The sequence below is a fragment of the Thermobia domestica genome, chromosome 1 (genome assembly GCF_964235325.1).
Source record: "Thermobia domestica chromosome 1, izTheDome1.hap1.1, whole genome shotgun sequence".
Lineage (NCBI taxonomy): Eukaryota > Metazoa > Arthropoda > Insecta > Zygentoma > Lepismatidae > Thermobia > Thermobia domestica.
Window position 1 is genome coordinate 107,383,017 of NC_137454.1, and position 14,210 is coordinate 107,397,226.

General features: G+C 36.0%; 1 protein-coding gene across 1 annotated transcript in view; it reads right to left on the reverse strand.

Annotated features, from left to right (window-relative positions):
- The window catches only part of LOC145688058 (uncharacterized), a 418,358-nt gene that overhangs the window by 324,461 nt on the left and 79,687 nt on the right, over positions 1-14,210 (reverse strand). Inside the window, exon 3 of the mRNA XM_081761784.1 lies at positions 7,433-7,468. The gene's annotated coding sequence lies outside the window, so the exon portion shown is untranslated. The remainder of the gene's footprint in view (positions 1-7,432; positions 7,469-14,210) is intronic.

Sequence of the window (14,210 nt, forward strand, 5' to 3'; positions counted from 1 at the left end):
TTCATAATTTTTAAAAGAAATTTCGATTGAACGGCAAAGACAAATAACTAAAAATGAGCAATTATGAGTGTAGAATTGGCCAAAATTATAGCCAATAGTTAAACTTTAGCTTTACTAGGTAAACATCATGTGAAAATAGCTAAATTGGCAACACTGGGCGTAAGAAATAAAATAAGAATGGAAAGTGGCGTTGTCCTAGTAGCTTATTAGGGAGTCCTCACGTAGACTAATTGTGTGCATGGTTGGGAATTGGTAATTGCAGAAATATTGTTGAAAAATACCTCGGATCATCATAGGCTAATGATCGGGATTATTGGGAATTGCAGACATATAGTTGAAAAATATGTTTGTCCAATGTAGACTAGTGGTTGGCATGGTTGGTAATTAAAAACAGAAGAAATATAGTTAAAAAATACGTTGGCTCAACGTAGTTTATAGTGAAAGTTGGCCAATGAATAATTTGCTATCATTTGACTAACAGTTTCGACCTTTCTGGTGGACAAACACCGTGTGCGTGGCAGGGGCGTCATTTAGGGAGGGCAGGAGGGGGCAATTGCTCCCCCAAGAGTTTGAGGAATACATATACTTTAATCGATTGTCTACTAATATACTAGTACAAAACGTGAAAGTCTTATGTCGGTGGTGCTCTTGTCCCCCCCCCAAGCAAAGTCTGAAATGACGCCCCAGGTGCGTGGGTTTCCACGGGGGTCTCCCGTTTCCTCCCACTTCTTCATTCTACCATTTCATTCATTTCTATCATCACCGTCTCGGTTAGCCTAGCCGGCATAATCGTGGGACGTAAAACCCAAAGATTTCATTTCATTTTCTCATTTTCAATAATACTCTAATATGAGCTACGTTAACAACTGAATTGGTCGACAAATGTTCTGCAAAGCGACCTTTCACAACGCAGAACCAATGTTGGCATTGGCTAGCTGCCGTTCTCCACTGTTGTCTACTGTAAGAAGATCTGATTTATAAAATAAAAGAAACGGGATATTTTGGCAAACGCATAATTTGACAATCTATTAAGTATGGTCAATGTTATATCGTCCTCTGGATTTCCTCACTCTCTGGCAGGTGTGTTTTTACCATTCTGAGGAATAAAGTGTTTATATTTTCAAATTAACAAAATTTCTAGTTATTTAATCTTATTCCAATTTTAGCTTTTATATTAACTTTTAACAATTTGCAGGAACAAGGATTAGGGGCATCGATTTTCTCATTTTTTTAAATAACTGAATATCTTGTAAAAAGGTTGATACAGAGGTACCCCCACGGAGGGTCCATAGGGTACTGACGCCCCCAAACTTCCTAACTCTACATACACTTGTACACTTTATCAATAAAACTATACTTGTTTAATAGGGACATGATTGATGTAGCATGAATATTTAATCTTTAACTTCATCTGTACTCTTTCTCTTATAAAAAAAATAATCTAGTTCTATCATTTTTTTCTGAAAATATATCGTCTTTTCGGGTGCAGAATAATACCAGTTTAATAGCACATAGACGTAGTCGCTTCTAGTATTGGACCCCATCCGTAAAGCTTGGATCCATCCCAATTAAAATTTCTAGGTGTGCGCCTAGGTTGACCTTTCCTTCAAAAAAAAAAAAAAAAAAAACTATAGAAGTCTATATATAAGAAATTAGTGTACTATGTAGCCAAGAGCCAAAAAACGGGACATTATCTTTTTCCTTTTTTTTTTAAAAAAAAAAAAGGAGACAGTTTGAGGTTCGTTTTGCATTTTGCTCCGTAACCGGACGATTTTCTGCTAAAAATGGACGACGTACTAGCGAGGATATATATAATACCCCATCTTCCCTTATACTATACTGTAATGAAATTTTAGACAATACTTTAGCCTAAAGTGGTAAAACGATTATAACGGTATTCTTTATTGTTAAAATAATACTGCGGTCAGAAGGAAATTAAAAAAAAAAAATATATATATATATATATATATATATATATATATATATATGGTTTCTCAACATATATTTCTTGTAGGCATATGTATCCCCCACTTTCCCTCCATTGTCTGGGATTAGTTTCTTTATCCTCTTTGGACACACACACACACACACACACACACATATATGTATATATATATATATATATATATATATATATACACCGAACAAAATTTCGTAACCAAAGTCGTGCTACGACTTCTGGAAGAAGAAGACTTGTTCGTAAGCATGTCCTTGACAATATAGGGGAAAACGTGAATTCGCGTACACCACATCCAACATATAATTGGTAATACCAGTAGCAAGTAAGACCAGCAGCAGAGGTGAAGCAAGACCTTGTTGTGTATTGACACATACGAACTCACTCACTGGTTGTCAGGCAGTGCACAAAAATTACACAGTATGATGCGGGAAGCTGCGTCACGAACAATTCACGGAAGATGGACTCTTACAGCAACGCACCTCAACTGTTTTAATTGATCTAAATTACGGAGGATGATCAAGTCGCTTGCACAAATATAGGTTTCTTGAGTTGCAGCGTTGCAAACCTGCACGAAAATTCTAAACCTACATTTTCTTTGGAGATAAACGCATTGATCTTTCATATACCTAGATCAAGAGCGGATATACTGATATCACAGTGCCTGCAACTCGTTGGTTGGTTTTTGACTTGAAGTTTCTATTAACATAGACGCCATATGAGACGATGAACCTACAGATTAAGGTGGAAGCCGAATAACAAAAGTCCCCATTGGGAATCGAGCAAATGTAATGGTAATTATAGGACTCACAGATTCAGCTGTTGGGGTTGGGGTTGAGGGGAAACCAGTAACATCTAATTTCTTTGAAATTGTTGAAAATAGTTGGCTAAATAAATACGCAAATTCATATTTTACGGGAGAGAATAGGCAATCCTAATTTCTTATATGTAAAATGTTTTATACTATTTTGCCACTTCGCCGACACGGTATCCTTGCCAGGCCGCCCATTTGTAGTGTTGCAAGTATTAAATTCTATAATATCATTAGTAAAATGGAAAATAAATGTTCTCAGAAGATGAGATATATAAAGTAGTCTAAAAAGTATTGAATCTTCTATCACGAGATAGCGTTAGTATCCCAAATTTCAGGTTTTATGAGACGCAGCGGATCAGGTCTAACGTCATTTGACAGCTAACAATTGAAGCTAGTGGATGTGTAAAAAGTGGTGGGATTCTTATAATCAATCGTAAGGTATTGCGCCGTGAAGATCAGTGAACTTTCCGGAAAATTGTCTACGTTTTACATTTCTTTTTATAGAGGCGCAAATTCTACGCAGGCCCATGAAAAAAATGTGATGTTTATGGGCAAGACATGCTATCAAAAGCAACAGCCAATAATGGTTGTCGATTTCGTTCTGGGAATTTTGATGTCCAAGATGCTTTTCGCAGTGGATGGTGAATCTGTGAACACCGATCACAGCAAATGTGGATAGTGTTCTGGGAAGAGTTGGCACCCTTTGTAGCAACCATGGGTGATGGAATCCTTGGTCCAGCATTAGTGTTCTACAGGGTAGGGTGATTATGGGCTACGAGTGAGACGTGAGCCTTGGCATCAGGTGTAGTCATGATTGCATTCATCAACGTAGCTTCTGAAATCTCCTTGTCGATGAGGGCGAGAGGTTAGTGATTCGAATTCAGAAGAGTTCTAATAGTTTTGAGCTACTGGATGAAAGACAGTGAAGTCGTCCAGGAGTTGATTCAGTGGACTTTAGAAATGGAAAGTCTGTCATTGAAAATAAAGTTGCTGCTAAATGTTCTTCGTTCGAATCTGAAAGGTGCGTCATATATATTTTGACAGATTCTTCATCTTGGGTTTTCCAATTGATGTCCCGATTCAATCAAGGTTTTAGTATAGATGTATTCCTCCTGTTGTTGAGTAATTTCTTATCAGAAGTCTGAATTGAATGTGTCGTGCTCTAGGGCTCTTGGTTTTCTATTTACTGACCAGCGACGTTTGAGGTTTATACGTACGTTGTAGGTATCGTGAGAATAGATCAGATCGGAAATATTTCCTATAGTTGTCTCTCATGAACCTGTTCAGTAGTACGTCGTGAGAACTAAACCTCAGAAGGGCCGATGTCAGCTGCTGAAGTGGAGCTCTCAGACAGTTTTGTGATGCGTGAAGCGATGAAGGTAGCGTAAAGCTAGTTGTGGTTCATTTCTTTTGTTCTTAATACATGATGACAAAGGGTAAATATATGAATGATGTGGAGAGATTTGATAATTTGTAATGTATTACGAGTGGAAAATCTGTAAGTGTCTATTCCTTGTTAGTACCACTAGATTGCTAGAGCTAACACGGGTAATACGAGTTAAGGTGTGGCGGAGATCAAGTCTAGATTGACCAACTCGTTGAGATTGGCCAACTCTACAAGTCGCCTGGCTGTCGGCTATGCCTGTTCATCAGAAGCTCCTACTTAAAACTCAGTTACTCAAGAGAGACAGGTAAATATAGTTTAGTCCAATTCGTTAGGTGAGTTAAGCAGTGTGACGCCGGGCAGAAGCACAAATTGAACTCTTATTGCCTTCAAAAGAGGCTTCGGCTATAGAAACTACAACAGCAATAATCATGTTTGTGTCGTTCGTTATAGAATAGGAATCACTAAGTCAAACTCTAATAAATTAGAGTAATCGCGAGCTGCGGTGAATATCCAGCAAATTTGTATCCAAGGATTACACGCTCAAGTCGTAAACTAAGAGTTTACCCGTAAAAGTCGATAATTATAGGACAAGGCAATTAGAAACTATGTGGTTACAATTAAGATTGAGATAAGAATGATAGAATTCAACGAAGTAATTAAAGAATTGATTCCGCCAACCGGAGAATTCGAAAATTTATTTTACTTATTTATTTTACGAATGGGAAGACATGTATTTCTTTTTCCTGCAGGAACATTATCATTTCAAGTTAATTCAATAGAGCAGAATCTGTTTCTGTGAAAGCTGCTTATTCCAATACGAGGTAGTTTGATGCATAGAAGCAAAAAAAGAATTCTTTAGTCAATAAATATGACTTTTAGGCTTGCCAGTTTTTAAGAAAATAGAATTTTTACATGACTATTCTTATTTTCTTCTACTGCACTGTAGTGATTTTTAAAACCGTATTTTCCAGGCGCACTGTTTCCATCGAAATGAATGTAACATCATAAAGTAAACAGAGCAAACTATGAGGTGAAATCCTAATACTATATAACTATATATAAAACTACATGAACTGACATAAGTTAAGGGGTACTTCCAGTTGACGTGGAAAGTTGAAATGTGTCATGATTGTAGCTTTCCAGGACTAATCAACAGAAAAATTGCCAAAAGTGGATATTTTTAATTTTTAGGGAGTCTAAACGGGGGAATGGAGAAATTCACCATGTTATTTCAATGGGCTTTTTTAAAACCTATAATCTCATGTTTTAAGTTGGCCTACTTGGAATTGGAACAAGTACTTGAAACTCGGCATACTTGTACGTATTCTATATGAATATTTAACAAAATCACTAAAACTAAAAATTTCCAACTTTAGAGTGGTTTTATGGGAGGAACTGAAAAATCTTCCCATGTTATTTATATGAGACACCTTTTACACCCCAAAATTATTGCGTACTTCCTGTAGGGCTACAATGACAAAATTTGACATGATTGCAGCTTTTCTGGGCTAACCGACAGAAAAATAACTAAAAGTGAAGATATTTAGGTTTTAGGGAGTCTAAAGGGCCGTTGAAGAAATTCTCCATGTTATTTAAATGATCTTCTTTTTGCACCTATAATCTAATATTTTAGGTACTTGGAATTGGAATAAAATCTTGAAATTCGGTGTGCTTGTACGTTTTTATTAGCGTTATCTAAGGAAATCATCAAAAATAAAAATTTCTACCTTTAGGGTGGTTTTGTAGGGAACTGAAAAATCTTTTTCCATATTAATTATAGGGGACATTGTCTACATCCCAAAATGTTTACACTTCCGACAAGATTAGAAAAATGAAATTTGACATGATTGTAGCCTTCCAGGACTAACCCACAGGAAAATTGCCAATATTTTTATTCCCATGTTATTTAAATGGGCGTTTTCTTGGGGTACAAAATCTTATCTTTTAGATAGTGAAAATATAAAAAGAAACTTGAAATTTGGTAGGATTGTGGGTTTAAGAGGTGCGAGGCTGTAGATCGAATAATCGCGGGAACGAGGGGGCGAAGTTCCCAGCTGGTAAATTCAGGAAATAGGTTATTAAGAGCAAATGCACGAAATTCACAGTTGATGCAAAGACTGATACATAAGCGATGCGAGGCCGTAGGCCGAGCAAACACGGGAGTCTGGAGATGGAGTTCCCAGTTAGCCAAAGGCTAGTATTTATATAAAAATGACGTGTTCTTTCACAGTCAAGCGACTAAGGCGCGTGGTCCTGAGTGTAATTGCTGTGGGGTACTTGCCTTTCGTGTATGGATTTTGATTATATTGAAACAATAGATTCCATCTTCTATAGTACCAGTACTAGAATGAACGATAAACAATCAATTAATCAACTAATTTCAAAAGTGTTAAATTTATGGCATGTCTTTGTTCTCTCTCCACAAATTTAACTGTGTAACGAACCAATAAATAAAAAAAAAAGTACAAAATGAAATAGCAGTGCTATTTCATAGCATTAAGTTAAAAAGGAAGTGTTGATTTCTTTTTCAAAATACAAACTCATTTAACGTTACTAAGTTAAAGTATTCAATTGTGAAACAAATACATATCGTCATTACAATCAATATTTTGCCATAAATATATGCAATCAATACCTTATTTTCTTATCCTTAATATATCTATGGTAGAATATCGATGCTTAACATTTGTACCACAATAGGGAGGGAGCATCATCAGCCTGGTTAATTGCACAGAAGTTAAGAGTCCTTTTCAGTACCGAGGATATACGAGACGTGAATTCACAGTCTAAGATGGAATTTGTACCAGGGCGATGTGTTTAAATTTCTAGGCCGTCCCACCGGAAATCGAACCCGGGATTCCGAACACCAAAGACGCACATGCTAACCACTAGACTAGCAACGAGGGCTGTGAACATAATCAGACAGAAGCCAAGCTAGAATATGGAATAATGCGTTGTTTAAATTAGGTGAAAAAAAGGAGGAATGAATCATTTCCAAAGCATGCAACTTAACAACTTAACTTAAAGGGATTCCTTATTGATGGTCTCCTGTATGTGTTTCTGACTCAGTCTATTTCCCTCATTCGTTATCAGCTAATTTAATTTAATGTCCTCCGTTACATCACACCGTTATAGACAAACTATATACGAGTTTCTTAAAGAAGAAGAAACTACTTCAGAAACAGGTTGTTTTGTATATTTCTAAATAAGGATGTTTAGTCATCGAGTTGCTTGACAATAAAGAAGTAATTAATTGATTAGATGAAGTACTCACCAACAGAAACTTCTTTCTCTCAAATTGAGATGTAATCTGTAAAAGAGAAAGAACAGATGAAATAGAGAAAATAACGACTAGAAACATGCTAAAAGACTGGATTTTCTTAATGGTTTAATTTAGAATACTAGTAGTCTGGCTTGCAATTAATCCATTAAAAATTAACGATTAAACTAACAAGTTAAAAATTTTTGTAAATTTTAGTGTAATCAATTAAACTCTTCAGAATGTTTAATTGATAATCGTTAAAAATTGAACGATTAAAAATTAATCGTTATTTTCCTCACAAACCAAGTGAAATGAATATTTCTGTGAATTTTTATGTCTTTTTTATTTTATTATTCACGAGGTGGGGTAAAAAATACGGTGAATAATTTTATTGAAAACAAAGTAATTAGTTTACGGATATGTCCACGGAAATAGGGACAAAAATTCATGAAAGAAATATAGTTATAATTTTTAGTCAAGTTGTTCTTTTGATAAAAAAAATATATATAGTTGTATGTAGCTGGAATCATTACATTTTTTTTTCAGAGAATTACTATTTTCTTATTTTCCCCGTAGATTACCTTTCATCTACTAAGTTTTAATGTTGATTATATTATACAAGGCTTATTCATTATTACGTAAATCTTACTTTATTCTGTCGGTATCCCAAGTAAAATTTCATTTAACTGATAAAACCTTTTCTTATAGTAAAGTTCAATGTTCAACTTAATTAAATTGTGCTTATTTCAAATTATTATAAATGCATGTTGCTTATACTTAATAATAAAAGACCATTGACAAATGTAACGTGAGTTACCCGACTCTGTGCTTATTCCACTAAAATAAGTAGTCATAAAATGTAAATAAAAAAAAATTAATATTTTTGTCATAATTAAATTGTGTGTGTCCCTATCTTACATAGTAATTTCATGCACATAGCTATGCCAGGACAAAAGAAAATGTGCTAAAAAATCACAAGTTCTGAATGTAGGAAAAAAATTTGTAACGTGAGTTACTATAGTATTTTCTTTTCTCCTAGGTTTGCTGTATCATATAAAATGATGATATTTGGTAATTATCTGTATAAATATGACAGCTTTCCTTTTCTTTAAAAAAAAAAAACGGAGCTTTTAAGTTTATTGTGGTTAGTATCCTTCAAAATATACGTCATTACGTAACGTGAGTTACCATGGACATACCCTTACAGATAATTTGACTTAATCTCCTTCAAAGTACTGTCTTGGCTAGCAATGCACATATCCCAACGTTAAATCCATGACTGGAGTTATTTCTGGAAGGGAGTTTAGCTGCTCTGTCATGGCCCTCTCAATGTCAGGAATGGTATCCAAATATTTTCCTTTAAACACGGATTCAATTTTTGAGAAGAACCAGAGGTCACGTCACGTTATACCTGGATAATATGGTGGATGTGAACAGACAGGAATATTTTTCGGGCCAAAAAACTCCTGTTCGTCAAGTCAAATGTCGGGGAACGAATTTCACACTCACTCTTCTCATTTCCTAATCGGTGATTAAAATGCTTCGTATAGACCCGTACAGGATGTTTAATTCTTTGAAAAGCTCTCGAATATTTATCTGCCTATTTGAACGAACACGTTTTGCTCGTTTTCTTCTGTTTTTGAGGGTAATGGACTTCCAGAACGTTGCTCGTCTTCTACCGACTCATTTCAGCTTTTAAATCGCTCATACTACTTGCAAATAGTCTTCAGAGTTACAGCATTATCGCCATACACCAATTTCAACATTTCCTGTGTTTCTTTGGTACTTTTTTTGCAACTTGAAACAAAACTTCAGACGATGTTAATGCCCTACAGACTAGGGATGGCCACATTTTCCGGAAAAACGGAAAACGGAAAATTTTCCAGAAAAGCGGAAGACGGAAAATTTTCCGGAGAACGGAAGACGGAAAATTTTCCGGAAAAGCGGAAGAAGGAAAATTTTCCAGAAAAGCGGAAGACGGAAAATTTTCCAGAAAAACGGAAAACGGAAAATGTGATTTCCGGAAACCGGAATACTCTTCTTCCGGAAATGGCCATCCCTACTACAGACACGGTAAACACATCCTCAATGTAGCGGCTTTGGACGCTGACTGACAAGTCAGAACGTGTTCCAACTTGACGCTGCCTGTCTCAGCGGATTAGGCTATCGGACGAATTACATCAAATGGTTGTAGCTTGAGCATTTGCTGCTAAAAAAAAAAAAAAAAAGAGAAAGAAATCACCGTATTTTTTAATCACACCTTGTATTAGCTATCAGGTACGTTTGAAAACAGTAACTTGTAATAATATTATCCTAATTTATCCTATGCTCTTAACCCTATTCATTAAATTTTATATTAACTTCCACAATTTAAGACAACTCCCATTGCATAGTGGTAAAAATTGTAATTTTTAATTTTAATCCATTAAGTTTGAAGTTACACCAATTTTTCTGACATTAATTTGTACTTTAAGCTATTGTATTTTCATAAGTGTAACTTTTAATTTTGATCAGTGAAACTTCTAATTATTTTTTCAATAATGCTAATAGCAAATTTACAGTACGAATCATACCTCGTTAAGTATGTTGTGAACCAAAAAGTTCCGAAAAAGACTACATTTCGTGCCGGGATAGTTCGAGCCGAAACACATTTTTAATCCTCGTAGGAAGTGAATATTTAAAAAGTCTTTCTTGGTGAGATCCTAGGAGTTAGAAGTTACCACTGACAACTTTACCAAATTTTACCTCATTCGATTTGAGATACAGTGATTAGTTGTTAACCATTAGCGTATATATTTAACCTTTATCCGCAGGGAGAAAATCTTTAACATACCCTGCAATGCTACCAGATTAAAACATTGCCTGTTTAGTGTACTACGTATTTGCGGAATACGATAAAATTAATGTGACATTGAAAACACATTAGTATGATGTATGATATACACACTGGTAAAAAGGCATTTAAAAACAACTCGCATACGGCAACTGATTCGAACGAAATTTGCACCACATAATTCATGCTGAAGGACCTAGCACACTACTGGCAAGGGTAGAGGACAGGCTGGTTATACTGTCTGCAGCTGAACTGCTGCTGAAAATCTCGAACAAGTGTAGCTGTATGTGGATTACATTCTGTGTCTGTAATGTTGGAACTATACTAACGAACGCCAATCGTGCAATTAAGGATTTTGGACACCAATGGGGCTGCGAGGAGCAGGATGCTTGTTCCAAAGAATTACTTCTCGTGTGAGTCATAACGTGCCAAGGGGTCCATTGGGGTTGTATATGATAGGAGACAAAGGCCGTGTGGTGGCATGTATTGTACACGCAGCAACTTCACGAAACGAGGAACCGTCTTCCGGTATGCCCGTTCGAATTCAGTCGTCTGTTAATATTGCGCTTTCATCTACGAGGCATAGTGACTCGACCACATGTTTCATGTTCGTCTGTTCATGCTCCAGTAACTGTGTGCTGCGTAAACCCTCCTCTCGTGGTACTACTCCACAAACGGAAGTGAACTCAGTGATCTTCTGGTAAGAAAATGTGTTATAAATGAGGATTTCTCGCAGTGTGTGATCACAATGGATCCAGGCCCATAGCCAGAAATATCATTCTAGGGAGATTGAATGAGTTTAAGTTCTCGTTCAGCAGCGAAGCTGTGTGAGACGTTAACCAACAGCTTAACGTAGAACCCGAACCACATGAGCTCCTGCTAAAAATTGTACACTGTCTTCCATGACAAAGACGCATACGCTACTTACATAGCCACGAGGGAGCTGTCATTCGAAGAAGGGAGTTTGTCTCATGCAGTTTTAAAAGGTAAAGTTCTAACTTTTTCGTTTCTTCTAAATTTTAGAATGGAAATCAGTCTCGTGGATCATCTTGGCTACGCTCTTGAATGGATCTCACAATGTTTCGTTCCTTCTTTTAATCCCAAGACAAAAAAGCAGCCAAAATAGTAGAAACATTCCTCTTCACCATCACATCCGCCCAAAAGCTTTTGCTAGGTTATTTCCACGAAGAAGTTACTTTTTTCATCTTCTGGGAGAACAGAGGATTTATGCTAAAGAGATAACGGTCACTACGAGGAACATTATTCTAGTGCTGGATATGCGATTGCTTTCTGTACTGAAGCAATATCGGCTGAATCTTCTCGACTGGGACAAATGAAATTCATCCCACTGACCTCAAATTCTCATTAGTTTTTTTTTTTTTTTTTTTTTTTTTTTTTTTTTTTTTACTGGATAAGAACATTAAAGTGGTTCCTCATCCACCCTAATGTTCTGATCTAGTTCCAATGGTATTCTGGCTGTTTTCAAAATTGAAAGATTCATTACAAAGCAGATGTGAGTTTAGAAGTGTACTTAGAAATGCCATTTTTTCCAGTGTTTAAAAGCTGCCATGCAAAAACTCGACGCCTTTGATAGTTGGATACAGATTGCAAGAGTATGCAGAAGTGGATGGGGGATTTTCTATAAAAATACAAATATACTTTTAACCCCAAAATTGAAAACTACGGAACTTATGGGAAAACAGCACGATATTTTGGTACGCACTTCTTAGGTATATGGAATCTCAAATATTTTTATTTAGTTTACTACATTATTCTCATTTCGAAGAGAATAATATTCTTTCACAATAATGGGAACAAATTTTCACATTTGGAGCTACTGCTACCTATTTTTCTTCTCAAAAGTTCCTTTCCACTTTATCCACCAAGAGCTACACAATATTCCACTTTTCTTCCCTTTATTGTGGTGCTTATGTTAAGGGTAATCGACCCTTATTATTTTTTTGTTCTCAGAATTTGTTAACTGAGACAATAATTGGACTAAGTATTTATCGGAGCTTAACACTTTCGCAAACATTTTGTGAAAAACACGAGTTGCATAACCAAACTCATCTTGAGTTGTTATTTTTTTCTTTCTCTTAAGTTAAAAGGCATTCCTTTAAGGTTCATTTAATCAACATATGTACAGATACACGCACATGATGCAACAGTAACAGGAGGCACAATGACATTGTTTAAAATCATCATCACATGTGTTTCTTAAATGTTCACCACACACACACACACACATAAAACATATATGTATTTGGATGTCCTTGGGAAACAGATGGCTACATTTAAACGTTATAAAAACTACAATTTTCAAGTATTTGTCTTGTTTTCTTCGAATTATATAAAGTTGAAGAACCCGTAATGTTTTCCTACAAATCATTATATTATACACCATGGTGATTTTATGCTAAAAACGATCTATAATAAGATTTTTCGATTACTCCAACAGTTTAAGCTAGGGGATACAAATATTTTATAGTGACAAAATTAGAAAAGAAACTATAAATATTTGCAAAAATATCTCAATAAAAAATGAAAATTGTACCTTTACTACTGTGAGTGGAAATAAAATAAAATAAAATGTTTTAGTTTAAGGTCCTACGAGTATGCCCTTTAGGACAAAGAAGACGGATGATAAAGGAAAATAAATGATGTGGAAGAAGTGTTGGAATGAGTGTTGTAGGAAACGGGAGTAACCCAGTAAAACCCACGGACACAATGTTGTTCACCACAAACTTACTTTATTTATTTATTAATTTATTTAACAATTACCAGATACAGTTCAGAGGCCATTTTATACTGGATATCTAATAAAAAACTACAACAATGAAAAGTATTTGGGAAGGTATCGGCCAGAGCCTGTTCTAGTAGGTACCATCTCGGTATTTGTCTGCTGGAACTGAGGAAAACCCTGGAAAATCTCAGTCAGGATGGTCGGCGTGGGAATCGAACCCACGATCTCCCGAATGCGAAGCCAATGCTCTATCACTTGAGCTACTTCGCTCGAGCTACTTGGCCGGAGATCAAACAGGATCCCTACACACCAGAGATAAGCTTTCTACCGCTGACCCACCGTGCTCCTCTATTACTGAGAGCGAACTAAAACAAAATATTATGAATGAGAGTGCTAACAATCAACATTAACGGTCTATTACCGACGCCGTCTATATTTTTTTAGACCATAGATTTAGGAGTATATGGGGAATTATGAAATGAGAGCTCCCTCGTGTCTAATCGGTTAGAATATGCGCTTTTCGCGTGGAAGACCCCGGTTCGATTCCCAGCTGGAGCTCATCTTGTTCGGATCACACGTCAAGCTGTAGGTCCACATCTCATATAGCCTTCGTTCTGACAGGGACGCTAAACTGAAAATCAAATCAAATCAAATCTTTGAAATGAGCTGGAATTTTTCTGTTTCCTTCTTCATTTCTACATAAATGTCCCTTTCGTATTGAAAACGAATTTGCATTATAGTATAAGAAGTTCAATATTACTTAAATTACATTTGGTTATTAGATATTAAAATTATACTGTACAAAGTGGTCCATAGTTATGTGTATGATATTCAAAGACTGAGGCAAAGAAACTGGCAACATAACTTGAACATCAAATTGATCATAAACACATTATTCTCATCCCTTTCCTTACAAGAATTTTAATTTTTGTTCTCTATGGCATGGTCCACCAATGCACCATCCAAATCGATACATGTCTGGAGACGGAGAACAACGTTGTCACAAGTAGCTTGACAGAGCCGTACTGGTACCCTGTGGAACTCTTCTGTGATAGCTTCCCATAGCTTGCCCAAATTGCGTATCTAATGTTGATATACTTTGTTCTTTAAAACACCCCGTAAGGGAAAGTCAGATGGTGCCAAATCAGGAGGTTGAGCTGACTATTCCACAGACCCACGTGGACCGATCCAGCGGTTCGGGAATGTTCCGTTCA